A 14307-nucleotide genomic window follows, 5' to 3' on the forward strand; every position below is an offset into this window, starting at 1 on the left:
CCATCCAGACTATAGAAGATATGCTCAAAATGTGTGTGCTAGATTTTGGCGGTTCTTGGAGGCAGCATCTACCCTTGGTGGAGTTTACCTACAATAACAGCTATCATGCTAGCATAGGGATGGCTCCATATGAAGCTTTATATGGGAGGAAGTGCAGGTCACCTGTTTGCTGGGTAGAAGTGGGGGAAAAGGCCTTGGCAGGGCCTGAGCTAGTAGAGATCACCAGCAGGGTGGTACCCATTATCAGAGAGAGGATCAGAACTGCTGTGAGCAGACAGAAGAGCTATGCAGACATCCGCAGGAGACAGGTAGAGTTTCAGGAGGGAGATTTGGTATTGCTCAAAGTGTCTCCTATGAAAGGAGTGGTTCATTTTGGGAAGAAAGGTAAGCTAGCCCCACGATACATCGGACCCTTTGAAATCTTACAGAAGATTGGGAATGTGTCGTACAAGCTGGATTTACCTGCTTCAATGGAAAGAATCCATCCGGTTTTCCATGTTTCCATGTTGAGGAAGTTCGTGTCAGATCTGGACAAGGTTCTTAATGAGCCTGATGTGGAGATCCAAGAAGATCTCACTTATGTTGAACAGCCAGTGCGGATTCTTGACACCCAGATCAGGAAGCTGAGAAATAAGGAAATCCCAATGGTGAAAGTCCTTTGGAACCACCACAATATGGAAGAATGCACCTGGGAGACACGGGAGTCCATGCTCCAGCAATACCCTTATCTTTTCTAAGGTTAGTTTCTGGTGTGTTTCATGTGTTCTATGTGTATGGTGAGTTTTATGCCTTGCATGTGCTAGTTGAGGAATATTCGGGGACGAATGTTCTTAAGGGGGGGAGAATGTAATACCTGACTAGACTCCGGTATCGGGATTCCTACTGTCCAGTAGAATCTCGGGTGTCGGAGACTTCTAGAAGGGTAAAACCATGTTTTTATAAAATGTTTTAATGTATTTTATGTTTTTAAGCAAGAAAGAAAATGAGTTTTTGTATGAAAATAACCTTGGAGGAAGACCCAGGTTCGGCCGCCGAACATGCATGCACTTCGGGAGTGCTTTAGGCCCCCGAAGGCGTATGTGAGGGGAGTCCAGGTTCGGCCGCCGAACCTTATGTTCGGCCACCGAACTTGCATGCGTTGCGGAGGCACGTTCGGCCCCCGAATGTGGCCTGGCCAGCCACCTATAAAGGGGTCCCTTAGACGAAAACGGGCGAGCTTTTCTCCCCATTTTCGGCCAAGGTGAGCTCTCCGCCGTCCCTCACCGATCTTGAGTTTCTTCCTTCAAATCTTTCAGGATTTTCATGATTTTTCACTTTGTTTTGAAGATTTTTGAGCTTATAGCAAGTTTTGGAGCTTGGAGGTTCAAGGAACTCGATCTCTCCCATCTCCGAGCTAGGATCATTTTTCCTCTCGATCTTCAAAAGGTAAGAGCCGATCTTGAGCTCATTATATGTTTTAAGCAAGTTTCAAGTTGATTCTTGGGGTAGAAATGCATGCTTAGGTTAGTTGAGCTTTGTTAGGTTTTGAGTTGTGTTTATGAATAATGTAGGTTGCTGAGTTGCTTTTGATGTGTTGTAGTTGGGGTTTAGGATAGTTTGAAGCCCCTAGGAGCTTATGTATGTGTTTATGCATGTTTTGAGTAAGTTGAATGCATGTTTGGAAGTTTGGGAGGCATGGGAACATATTTGAGCCGAGTTTCTGCCCTTTTGGCAGAAACCAGGTTCGGCAGCCGAAGGACTTTCGGCCGCCGAACCTGCCTGTGAGGCAAGCCTTTCGGCTGCCGAAGCCTGCCCCCGAAAATGGACTTTCGTCTCTGGAGGGCACTTTCGGCCGCCGAAGGTGCCGCCGAACCTACCTGACTTTCGGCTCTGGAGGGACTTTCGGCCGCCGAACCTGCCGCCGAAAGTGCCCTGTTCATCCTTCTTTTGCATGTTTTCTATGATTGTTTTATGAGGTTTTAGGGGGTTTTTGGGGAGTATTTTAGAGTCATGTTCATGTATGTTTGGTCCCTCATTTGAGTCCACCTGTGTAGGTTCAGACCCGAGGAACCGAGGACCCCAGCAGTGAGTCAGCTGCTTCAGTTCTTTGTCAGAGTTAGCCTGAGGTGAGTAGAATAAACTTTATGTTTTAAACTAATGCAAGTTTTAGCATGAATCATGCATCACGAATGCCATGTGATATAATAGGTTGTTGCATTAGAATCCACGAAAATGTTGCACTGCATTCTTTATTGTGGATGTGGGTGAAGGCTGTATGATCCAATTAGTCCTTGAGGAAAGACCAGGACCCCATTCTACGGTCTGGCACGGTATGAAAGACCAGGACCCCATTCTACGGCCTGGCACGGTATGGAACGCGAAGACCAGGTACCCAGATGAGGCCCTGGGGCAATGGTAAGTAATGTATGATATGACAGGAAGACCAGGACCCCATTCTACGGCCTGGCACGGATATGATGCTGGGACTATTTGGTGACAGGTTCACCCTTGATGTGACTTGTCTGTGATATGATGCATTACATGATGGCATATGTTTTAAATGTTTTAGTATTCTGCTCACTGGGCTCTAGTAGCTCACCCCTTTCCCTATATCCCCCAGGTTTGCAGGTACGGGCTAGATCAGGGTATCCAGAAGAGTAAAGTCATGTGAATTGTAATAGTTAGATGTGGACATGATGATTTGTAAAATGATGTAAGGATATGAACAGTTACGTTTTGTAATAGTGATATTGAGGATTAGAATTGTGCTTGACCATAATATGTTTGGATAATCCCATGTATATACAGGATTTATATTTTATAATGTTTACGTTCATCTAAGCTTGATGTTTAATGAGATACCCCATTGGAGCATGTGATGAGGCTCCAGTGAGTGGTTTATGCTTATGTTTATGTGCATGCACAGGTTGAGCTTGGTAAAAGAAAAGAAAAAGTTTTCTTGTTTATGGATATGTATGGGATTTGACAGGTATTCAGGATGTATGTTAGGCTTGCTACGGGTCCCGGCGACCTTATGTCGATCTGGATCCTAGCGCCGGTAGCGGTCCGATTTCCGGATCGTTACATAAATTATTCTCACTTTTCTCATTCAACTCAAATTTCTAAACTCTCAATTTTTCAAATTCTAAAACGTTATAACAACTTAATATAACGACTAAATGTCCGTTAATGAGATGTTATATACATGATCAACTGTCGGATCTATATATTAATTTTAGACTTCGTAATTTGTATCTATTTAAATTATTTCAAGAGTTCATTTATACTCTTAAAAAATATAGAGATTTAAATGAATTTTTATATATAATTCAGGGTTAAACAGTATCTTATGCCTTTTTCTTTTAAATAATAAATTATTTACTAATTTCTTAATATTTTTATATTTAATATGTATTATTTTATTATTAATTTAAATAATAATTAATAATAAAATAATATAAATAAATAATATAATAGAAAAAATATTATTATTTTAACTATATTAATTATCCTTATTCAAAAAGATATATTTTTTTCTTATAAATACCACTGTGAGGTTGTTTCATGGAACAAAAGGATTAAATATTTATATTTAAATTTATTATGGTTTTCTAACTAATGAAACATTATACTCTCTTTCTCTCCTAATTTATTTATTTTATTTTATTTTATTTATTTTTTTGAAATGAAAATTGAAAATTAGGAGAATAAAATATGAGATCTTTCAAATTTATTTAGATGCATTCACTATCCGTATAAGTCTGTGAGTATTTATTTTATTTTATTTTTAAAAGCAGTTTGAAACTATGGGGATGCAAAATCTTGATCTTTAGATTTTTTTTTATATGTAAAGTGAATTTGGAAGCTTCCAATATTTAGGATGAGATCTTCTATGCAAGTTCAAGGTATATAAATCTAATGGTACAGATTCTCACCTTCAACTAGTTCAACCTTTCAATTATCTTCAAACCCCACACACTTGACAAACAAAATATTCTTTTTTTAAAAAAAAAAATTTTAGTATCTACTTTTATTTTTTTTCATTTATTATTAATTTAAAAAATTAGAAATTTGAACCTCCAACTTCGTTTAGATTTAACTAGATATGAAAGTTATTGCACTTTAGCATTATTTTCTAATAGAGTACACTATAATATATAAGAAAATTAAATCTATTTATATATATATATATATATATATATTTTAAATTGTCAAATATAAAATATTTTTTACCATTTATAATTTGTACTTTAAAAATAAATATAAAAATAAAACTATTAAATTTAAAAATACTTAAATTATATAAAAAATAAAGTTAATTCCCACAAAAATTTCATATTTTTTTGTAATTTTATATATACTTTAAAAATGATGGATTTAAACTCATATATTTAAAGTTTTAAAAATTTAACTAGATGGTTAAAATTTTCGCTGATAAAAATGACATATGGTCGTTATATCATTACCACATTATTAACACATCATTATAATATAATATAAAATAATTAAAAAAATCATATATTTTATACTTTTTATGTAATACCCGGCTAGATTCAGACATCGGAATTCCTACCATCCGGGGGAGTTCGAGGATGTCAGAGGTCTCTGGAAGGGTAAGAGAAAGTTTTCTAAAATATGTGCAAGTGTTTTAAAGGTTTAGCGTAGAAAAGGATTGAGTTTTGAAGAGATATGGCCAAGGAGGCATTTTGCCATGTTCGGCCCCCTAAGGTTAAGTTCGGCCGCCTAAAGTGCCCAATGTTCGGCCCCCGAAGGTTATGTTCGGCCCCCGAAAGTTGCATAGTTTTGCATGTGATTCGGCAGCCGAACCTGAGGCGGTTGCTCATCTATAAGTGCACCGAGTGGCAGAAAAAGGAGGAGGTTTCTTCTCTCCTTCTGATCTAGGTGAGGTCTTGATCTCCTTAAAGTATTTTCATGGTTTTTCTTCAAATCTTTCACGGTTTGAATGAGTTTTACCCTTGTTTTGAAGAGTTGTGAGCTTTAAACAAGGTTTTGGAGTTTGAAGCTTTTGAAGCTTGGTTTCTCCATATCTTTGAGTTTGGATCATCTCAGCCTTTGTTCTTCAAGAGGTAAGTGTTGATCCATGGTTCTTATGATGTTTTTATGAGTTTTGTAAAGGGAAAAGGGAGCTAGGCATGAGTTTGCATGAGATGTGCATCATAGGGTTTATGAATCCTTTATGTTTGATGTGTGTCTTGTGAGCTTGTTTGTTGGAGTTTAAAGTTATTTGAAGCTCCCTTAGGCTTGTTGAAGTGTTTATGCATGTTTTAGAAGGGTTAAATGCATGTGTTGAGGTCTGAACAGGTGATGGAGGGACTGGCAGGCGTCCTTGTGCACGAAACTGAGTTCTGGCTAAACTCAGGTTCGGCCCCCGAAAGTCCAAGTTAGGCCGCCGAACATGCCTGACTTTCGTCTCTGGAGGAGACATTCGGCCGCCGAAGGTGCTGCCGAAGGTGCCCTGTCCAGCCTTCCTTTGCTTGTTTTGCATGCATGTTTTGTGATGTTTTAGAGGGTTTTTGGAGAGATGTTCATAGTTATGTTAGAGTATGTTTGGTACCTCATTTACGTCCATCTGTGTAGGATTGGACCGAGGAACCGAGGAGGCTCCAGAGTTAGAGTTGGCCCAGAGTTAGCCAGCATTGGCTAGAGGTGAGTGGAACTAAACTGAATATTTTATTTTGAGAAATGACACGATTCTAGCATGATCCATGCATCATAAACTGCCATGTTATGTATTAGGTTGTATTGCATTAGACTTCACGACGATGATACATTGCATATACGTTGTTGGTTATGTGGATGAATGTTGGATGATCCTTAGCCCTTGACAGAGAGCAGATACAGATTTGTGGCATGAGATAGCCATACCAGGTCGCCCCTGGATAGTCCAGGTCGCTCCTGGTACTATGAGTGAGACAGCTGGGCTGTCAAAGCAGAGATAAGAGTAGACCAGGTGATGACATCGTCTCCCTGGCACAGTTGGTCATGTTATGATATCAGAGCAGAGATAAGAGTAGACCAGGTGATGACATCGTCTCCCTGGCACAGTTGGTCAGATTATCACATGTAGTTGAGGGCTATTGGTGACAAGTTCATCCTTGAGATGATATGTTTGTGATGTGATGCATTTCATGAAAGCATGTAATGAATGAACTGTTTTTATTGTTCCTCCTCACTGGGCTCTAGAGCTCATCCCACTCCCTTAACCCCAGTTTTGCAGGTTCTGAGATAGCTATGGGAAGTCAAAGTCAGCAAGAGTACAGAGGAAAGTTGTGCTTGAATGTATGCTGTAATAGTGTAGTGGACATGATGTAATTAAAAGATTAGTTGTAATGTAATGTATAGATATGTACTGTCGTATACTGGATAGACTTGTGCTTTTCCTAGTATCATTGCTATAGTGTGATGTATGATTAATCCCCTGTACATGAATCCTGTTTTACGTTTCTTGATGAGAAATGTGTGAGTTAGGCTTAATGTATGGCTTCGAGGAGATACCAGTGGAATGTGTTACAGATTAAAAGGGTTTCATTCCCTTGATCCACAGCAGATAGTAGTCCCTGGTATAGGCCCTGAGGGCCATTTCAGATTGCTATATCTGAGTAGCAGTAGTTAAGCCTACAAAGTTTTACAGGATTGTTGAGTATCTTTGTATCATGTATGGGATTTATCAGGTACACAGAGAGTATCGTCGGCTTGCTACGGGTCCCGGCGGCCTTAAGCCGATCTGGATCCTAGTGCCAGTGATGGTTCGGACCGTTACTGAGGGGTACCGGTTTCCGGGTCGTTACAGATTGGTATCAGAGCATAGGGCCTCTAGAGTACGATGTGCTGAGTCAGTACACTCAGGGATCAGAGCTATCTCACATCGGAACGAGGTTAAGATGTCAGACTTGTAGATCTTCGAGTACGGTGTGTTGAGCGAAGATGCTCAAGGAGCAGAGTCCCACATCAGAAAGAGGTGTTGTCTTGTATAGGAAGGAAAGCACAATAAGTTAAAATCATGTCCACTAGGATAGGATGTGGAGTCCTGTTTTGCATGTTGATGTGAAATGCCATGATAAGTTGCATGTGCAGTATTGATATGTTTGATATGTGTTAAGGATTCATGTGTTTTCACATGGATCATTTGATGATTTTGTGTGTGATGTTGTGCTTTTCAGAGGCAGGATGAGAGGAACTCGTCGATCTGCTAGATTGACAGGAGCTCCGCCGGAGGATGAGGACATGGATGCTCATCTCCCCGTTCTGCAAAGGGCAACATCAGATAGTATAAGCAGAGAAGGTACATCAAGGGACCCTAGAAGGTCTGTTGATGAGAGTAGAAGGGGAGTTGTCCAGAGTGGTATGTCAGGGTTTATGAGAGAAATAGAGGAGGATGAGCAGAGTAGAGATGATAGCTTTAGTAGAAGTAGGTTGGGAGGAGATATGGGTGAGTCCCAAGGAGGCACTCAGGCCTCGAGATTTGTTCCACCTCAGTATCCACCCTACCAGTGGGGGGCAGAGTACCCGATGAGAGGTACATCAGAGTTTCCTAGATATAACCCATATCCCACCTTTATGCCTTATCCTTCCTTTTATCCGCCATATCCACCGCCACATCCACAGTATACCATGTTTCCACCCTTCTTTGGTTATCCAAGTTTAGCAAACCCTACCTCAGGGAATGTTGCACCTCCTCCACCACCAGGAGAACCAGTAGCCCCAATTGTCCAAACACCCAAGCCTAGTTCACCTGGGGAAAGTATGGTGCAGATGACAGCTTATTTGAGGTTGGATGTTCCCAAATTTGAGACTGGTGATGACCCTGTTGAGTATCTTAGAATGGTTAAGCTGATAACCGATGAGTTGGGAGCTAATGAGAGTAGAGCCATACAGATGGCAGGGGTTACATTGAAATGTGAGAAGGCAAGGGAATGGTTCAACCAGTATGTGGACCCGAGGGTAGAAAGCTTATCCTGGGAACAGTTTGCTATAGAGTTTGCAGGATGGGCTTGTTCAGATAGCTCAAGGGAGCATAAAGAGAGTGACTGTGAGCAGCCAGGGCAGACAGAAAACATGAGTATAGAAAATGACCCAGAGACTAGTGATCGTTTTCCTTTGGGTGAAGCTGCTGCAAAGAATAAAAAGAAAGTGAGAGGCCTGAAAGGGTCAAAGAAAAGAGAGTTTTGGAATAGGGTAAAGTTTGGCATAGGTTGTCGCGAGGGTTCGAGTTCTGGTTGGGATAGTTCTAGATGTGTGAAGTGCGGTAGGAGGCACAAAGGTGTATGTCGGGCTGGGACAACAGCATGTTTCAGGTGCGGACAGGAGGGGCACATGGTACGAGAGTGTCCCATTATAACCGTATCCGTACAGTTCCCGCAGACACCCTCAGATAATAGAAGTCCACCAGAAGCTCCAACCTCAGTACAGGGCAGAGATAGAGAAAGAGGGATAGTCCCTTCTTCCGGAGGTGCCTTAAGTGGAAGTCCGTTAGTTCCGGCTCAGATTTTCACCCAGGTTCAGCCAGAGACAGACACACCGAACACAGTGGTGCCAGGTAAGCTCACTTTTGCGTGTTCTGATGTGTGTGGTTTTCTGGACAGTAATAGAATATCAGTTGATGTGAGAATAATAAGGTATAGTAGAGTTAGATGTTCAGAGATAAAGGTTCAGAGACGAGTGTTTTGTTAAAGGTGAGCCAGGAAAAAGAACTCGAGAGCAATAGCCGTGGATTATAGAAATCCAAGTAGAGAGAGAGTGATCTCTCATCTCTGAGGGTAGACCTTAAGTACAGCAATAAGGCAGAGCGTAGGTGAAAAGTAAGAAAAAGAATAAAAGTAAGTAAGAGAAAAGTAAGCAAAGAAAAGAGTAAATGAGATAAGATAGAGCAGAGAAAGAACAGAATAGAATAAAGGTAAAGTACGAAAGTGTAGAAGGAGATTTCAGTTTAGTCTGGGATTAGATGGCGATGAGCTCTGGTTCAGATAGTTCTGGATGCGTGAGGTGTGGGGTTTACACGAAAGTGGTCTGTTAGTATGGGACTACGGCATGTATAGATGCGAGCAGGAAGGACTCATGTTATGTGAGTGTCCTACTGCGGCCCTGATTGGCACAATCCCAGCAGATGACTTCTAGTAGTGTAACTCAGCCTGTAGCTCTAGCCATATTTCAGGATAGTGGGTGAGGCAGGAGAAGAGAGTTCTCCTTTTCTTTGGTCGGTTCCCGAGGGAAGATTCATTAGCTTTAGCTTGGATCTTCATCCTGACTCAGTAGGAGGCTAACACATTGAACACGGTGACGTCAAATACGTTCACTTGCGGGTGTTCAGATGTGTAGGTTATAATGGACCCTGATGTTTCTTTCCCTGTTGTTTTGAGAGCCATAAATAGAGGAGGGGTTGATAACTTCTGGCTTAGAGTGTTCTCTTTGGGTCAGAGGGCCCAAGAGTGTGATCCATCTATGGCAGAGTCAGTCTGTCAGTTCAGTTCAGAGTTTGTTGAGAGTAGTAGATGCCGTCCAGCTGACCTGATGGTTCTAGGGGTGACTGATGATGTCAACCTAGGGCGGATTGGCTAGCTACTTGAGGTACTACCTAAGTCTGCAAAGACAAGGTAGGACAGTTCAGAGTTCAGAGGCTCGGATGGGTCAGAGTTAGTCCTTAGAGGGGGACAGTTTAGCATACCCAGCAGTTTGATATCAACCCTACAGGCTCGTGAATTCGTTAGGGAAGTTAGTCAGGAGTTTTCTTGCTCTTGTTTGAGCGCATAGCCAGGTCAGGGAACCAGCCTCAGTATTCATAGACAGGAAAAGAGAAAGAGTGTTATATGTTATCCCAGACGAGTTAGCATAGCCAGGTCAGGGAACCAGCCTCAGTATTCATAGACAGGAAAAGAGAAAGAGTGTTATATGTTATCCCAGATGAGTTAGCAGGTTTACCATTAGTAACCCAGTAGAGTTTGAAAGGTAAGTGAGAATGGAGACTAGATGCATCTTCACCTTTTCCTTTGGAATGATAGCAGTTACAGACTGAAGAGCAATAGTAGGACAATATGCACTTGGTAGTAAAGGATTCTATCCGACTTAGTACCACACACCCTGGAATGTTCCAGTATCGTTGTGAGAAACGGAGGATGAAACCTTGAGATTTTATCACAACTGTGAATAGTTGCACAAAATCACTACCAAGGATAGGTGTTCCAGAGGAACAGCTAGTAGAAGCCGGTTGTTTTCTATAATCGACGATCTGTCGAAAGATAGAGAAAAGCCAGTTACCAGTTGCGTAGAGATGAGAGTTTGATTGTAATGAAGAGTGTAAACCAGAGGGAAGGGGTAAAACTGCTCAGCGACTCTGAGTATACAAGACAAGATTTACTGGGTAAGGCTTAGCTGCCCTCAGTCAGATGTCGCTTATCAGTTTATCCTATAGAAACAGATAGCTAGAGAGCTAGAGAGCTAGAGCGCTAGAGATAGTCCAGTGTAGTTAAAAAGGGATCAAAAGAGTAAAGAAGAAGAAAAGCGGGCAAGGATCAGAGTGCGCAGCAAAATCGTAGAATAGTTTAGAGAAACAGAGAAGCATGCCCGTTATCTACGAAATGTTGTAGATTTTCAGAGAACATGGCATAGAGGTCAAGTTCTGTAAGCTGAGTGCAATTTCAGGGCATGTCTGTTTCATTGTGATGTGTCACAATATAACATTGAAAGTAAGTAGAGAGAGAGAACGTGATAGCCAAGTCATCTAGCATTTCCGTAGAGTTATAAAGCCGAGAAGCAGCAAAGAGAAAGGAAGCTCCGTAGTCAGATGAAAGATTCAAGTCAGTTGTTGTGTACTGACAGAAGTGATAAGTAAAGAGAAGTAAAGGTTAGTATAACCAGAGGAGTGTGAATAAGCTGAGAAAAGGCAAAGAAAAGAAAAGTTAGTAGTCATATGAAAGAGTCAGGTCGTTTGTGTACAAGCAAGAGTGGTAAACACTCAGTGTAGACACAGCTTAAGCAGTGAAGGGTCAGCAAAGTCAGACAGTATAGCCAACCCGGGAGTTTTACTCCAGAGGTATCTGTGTCTCGTCGTAGAAACCGATGGTAGGCTTTCTTCTTGTTTCCCTGTATGTTTCTTGTTGTTGTTTTAACATTCGAGGACGAATGTTTTTAAAGGAGGGAAGAATGTAATACCCGGCTAGATTCAGACATCGGAATTCCTACCATCCGGGGGAGTTCGAGGATGTCAGAGGTCTCTGGAAGGGTAAGAGAAAGTTTTCTAAAATATGTGCAAGTGTTTTAAAGGTTTAGCGTAGAAAAGGATTGAGTTTTGAAGAGATATGGCCAAGGAGGCATTTTGCCATGTTCGGCCCCCTAAGGTTAAGTTCGGCCGCCTAAAGTGCCCAATGTTCGGCCCCCGAAGGTTATGTTCGGCCCCCGAAAGTTGCATAGTTTTGCATGTGATTCGGCAGCCGAACCTGAGGCGGTTGCTCATCTATAAGTGCACCGAGTGGCAGAAAAAGGAGGAGGTTTCTTCTCTCCTTCTGATCTAGGTGAGGTCTTGATCTCCTTAAAGTATTTTCATGGTTTTTCTTCAAATCTTTCACGGTTTGAATGAGTTTTACCCTTGTTTTGAAGAGTTGTGAGCTTTAAACAAGGTTTTGGAGTTTGAAGCTTTTGAAGCTTGGTTTCTCCATATCTTTGAGTTTGGATCATCTCAGCCTTTGTTCTTCAAGAGGTAAGTGTTGATCCATGGTTCTTATGATGTTTTTATGAGTTTTGTAAAGGGAAAAGGGAGCTAGGCATGAGTTTGCATGAGATGTGCATCATAGGGTTTATGAATCCTTTATGTTTGATGTGTGTCTTGTGAGCTTGTTTGTTGGAGTTTAAAGTTATTTGAAGCTCCCTTAGGCTTGTTGAAGTGTTTATGCATGTTTTAGAAGGGTTAAATGCATGTGTTGAGGTCTGAACAGGTGATGGAGGGACTGGCAGGCGTCCTTGTGCACGAAACTGAGTTCTGGCTAAACTCAGGTTCGGCCCCCGAAAGTCCAAGTTAGGCCGCCGAACATGCCTGACTTTCGTCTCTGGAGGAGACATTCGGCCGCCGAAGGTGCTGCCGAAGGTGCCCTGTCCAGCCTTCCTTTGCTTGTTTTGCATGCATGTTTTGTGATGTTTTAGAGGGTTTTTGGAGAGATGTTCATAGTTATGTTAGAGTATGTTTGGTACCTCATTTACGTCCATCTGTGTAGGATTGGACCGAGGAACCGAGGAGGCTCCAGAGTTAGAGTTGGCCCAGAGTTAGCCAGCATTGGCTAGAGGTGAGTGGAACTAAACTGAATATTTTATTTTGAGAAATGACACGATTCTAGCATGATCCATGCATCATAAACTGCCATGTTATGTATTAGGTTGTATTGCATTAGACTTCACGACGATGATACATTGCATATACGTTGTTGGTTATGTGGATGAATGTTGGATGATCCTTAGCCCTTGACAGAGAGCAGATACAGATTTGTGGCATGAGATAGCCATACCAGGTCGCCCCTGGATAGTCCAGGTCGCTCCTGGTACTATGAGTGAGACAGCTGGGCTGTCAAAGCAGAGATAAGAGTAGACCAGGTGATGACATCGTCTCCCTGGCACAGTTGGTCATGTTATGATATCAGAGCAGAGATAAGAGTAGACCAGGTGATGACATCGTCTCCCTGGCACAGTTGGTCAGATTATCACATGTAGTTGAGGGCTATTGGTGACAAGTTCATCCTTGAGATGATATGTTTGTGATGTGATGCATTTCATGAAAGCATGTAATGAATGAACTGTTTTTATTGTTCCTCCTCACTGGGCTCTAGAGCTCATCCCACTCCCTTAACCCCAGTTTTGCAGGTTCTGAGATAGCTATGGGAAGTCAAAGTCAGCAAGAGTACAGAGGAAAGTTGTGCTTGAATGTATGCTGTAATAGTGTAGTGGACATGATGTAATTAAAAGATTAGTTGTAATGTAATGTATAGATATGTACTGTCGTATACTGGATAGACTTGTGCTTTTCCTAGTATCATTGCTATAGTGTGATGTATGATTAATCCCCTGTACATGAATCCTGTTTTACGTTTCTTGATGAGAAATGTGTGAGTTAGGCTTAATGTATGGCTTCGAGGAGATACCAGTGGAATGTGTTACAGATTAAAAGGGTTTCATTCCCTTGATCCACAGCAGATAGTAGTCCCTGGTATAGGCCCTGAGGGCCATTTCAGATTGCTATATCTGAGTAGCAGTAGTTAAGCCTACAAAGTTTTACAGGATTGTTGAGTATCTTTGTATCATGTATGGGATTTATCAGGTACACAGAGAGTATCGTCGGCTTGCTACGGGTCCCGGCGGCCTTAAGCCGATCTGGATCCTAGTGCCAGTGATGGTTCGGACCGTTACTGAGGGGTACCGGTTTCCGGGTCGTTACATTTTATTATTATATTCTATACATTAAAAGTAGTTAATTTAATTATATATTTATAAAATTTCACTAATTATATTCGATTCTTAAAGAAAATTATTAATCTACTTATAAAATTGTGGTGTATTTTTTTAAGACGGATATATCATATCATTATAATATTATGATCTCATCAATTTTTATTTTGGTTTTACTTTTTAAAAAATTTATTTATTTAAATTTCTTATCAACACTTAATATAAAAATAGTAGCAGCTATTTTGCTATATTATTATAATAAAATATGAGATATTTATATTTATATAATTTTTATATTTATGAAATAATTATTAAAATTAAAAAAAATTTAATCGATAATTTTATAAGATAGAAATATTAAATTTTTATCTAAATTATATATTGATGTCAAAAATTTTAAATTTGATTTTTTAGTACAAGTTTAATTATAAATTATTATTAAAAAGTTAAATAAATCAAATGGACTTACGATGAAAAGAAAAAGACAAGTAATGATTTTATTTAATTTTTTAATAATAATTTATGAGTAAATTTAAATTTAGAGATGAAATTTAATATTTGACTGTAAATAATAATATTGTATTTCTATTAACGACATAATAGTGAATTAATAGTTTTTTTAATGTTTGGGTATAATCAATGAAATTTTTAAAAATATAGAATTAAAGCAGCTATTTTTAAAGTATAAAATAAAATTATAAATAATTATAAAATATATAATGTTTTTTGACAATAATTTCATGATACGAGATAATATGATATCTCTGATGATAATGGGTTAAAAAAAATTTTAACAGTTAAATTTAATTTTTAAAAATTTAAAAATATATATTTAAATTAACTATTTTTTAAATACACAATAAAATTACAAACCATTATAAAATA

This window comes from Manihot esculenta, chromosome 13 (genome assembly GCF_001659605.2).
Source record: "Manihot esculenta cultivar AM560-2 chromosome 13, M.esculenta_v8, whole genome shotgun sequence".
Taxonomy (NCBI): domain Eukaryota; kingdom Viridiplantae; phylum Streptophyta; class Magnoliopsida; order Malpighiales; family Euphorbiaceae; genus Manihot; species Manihot esculenta.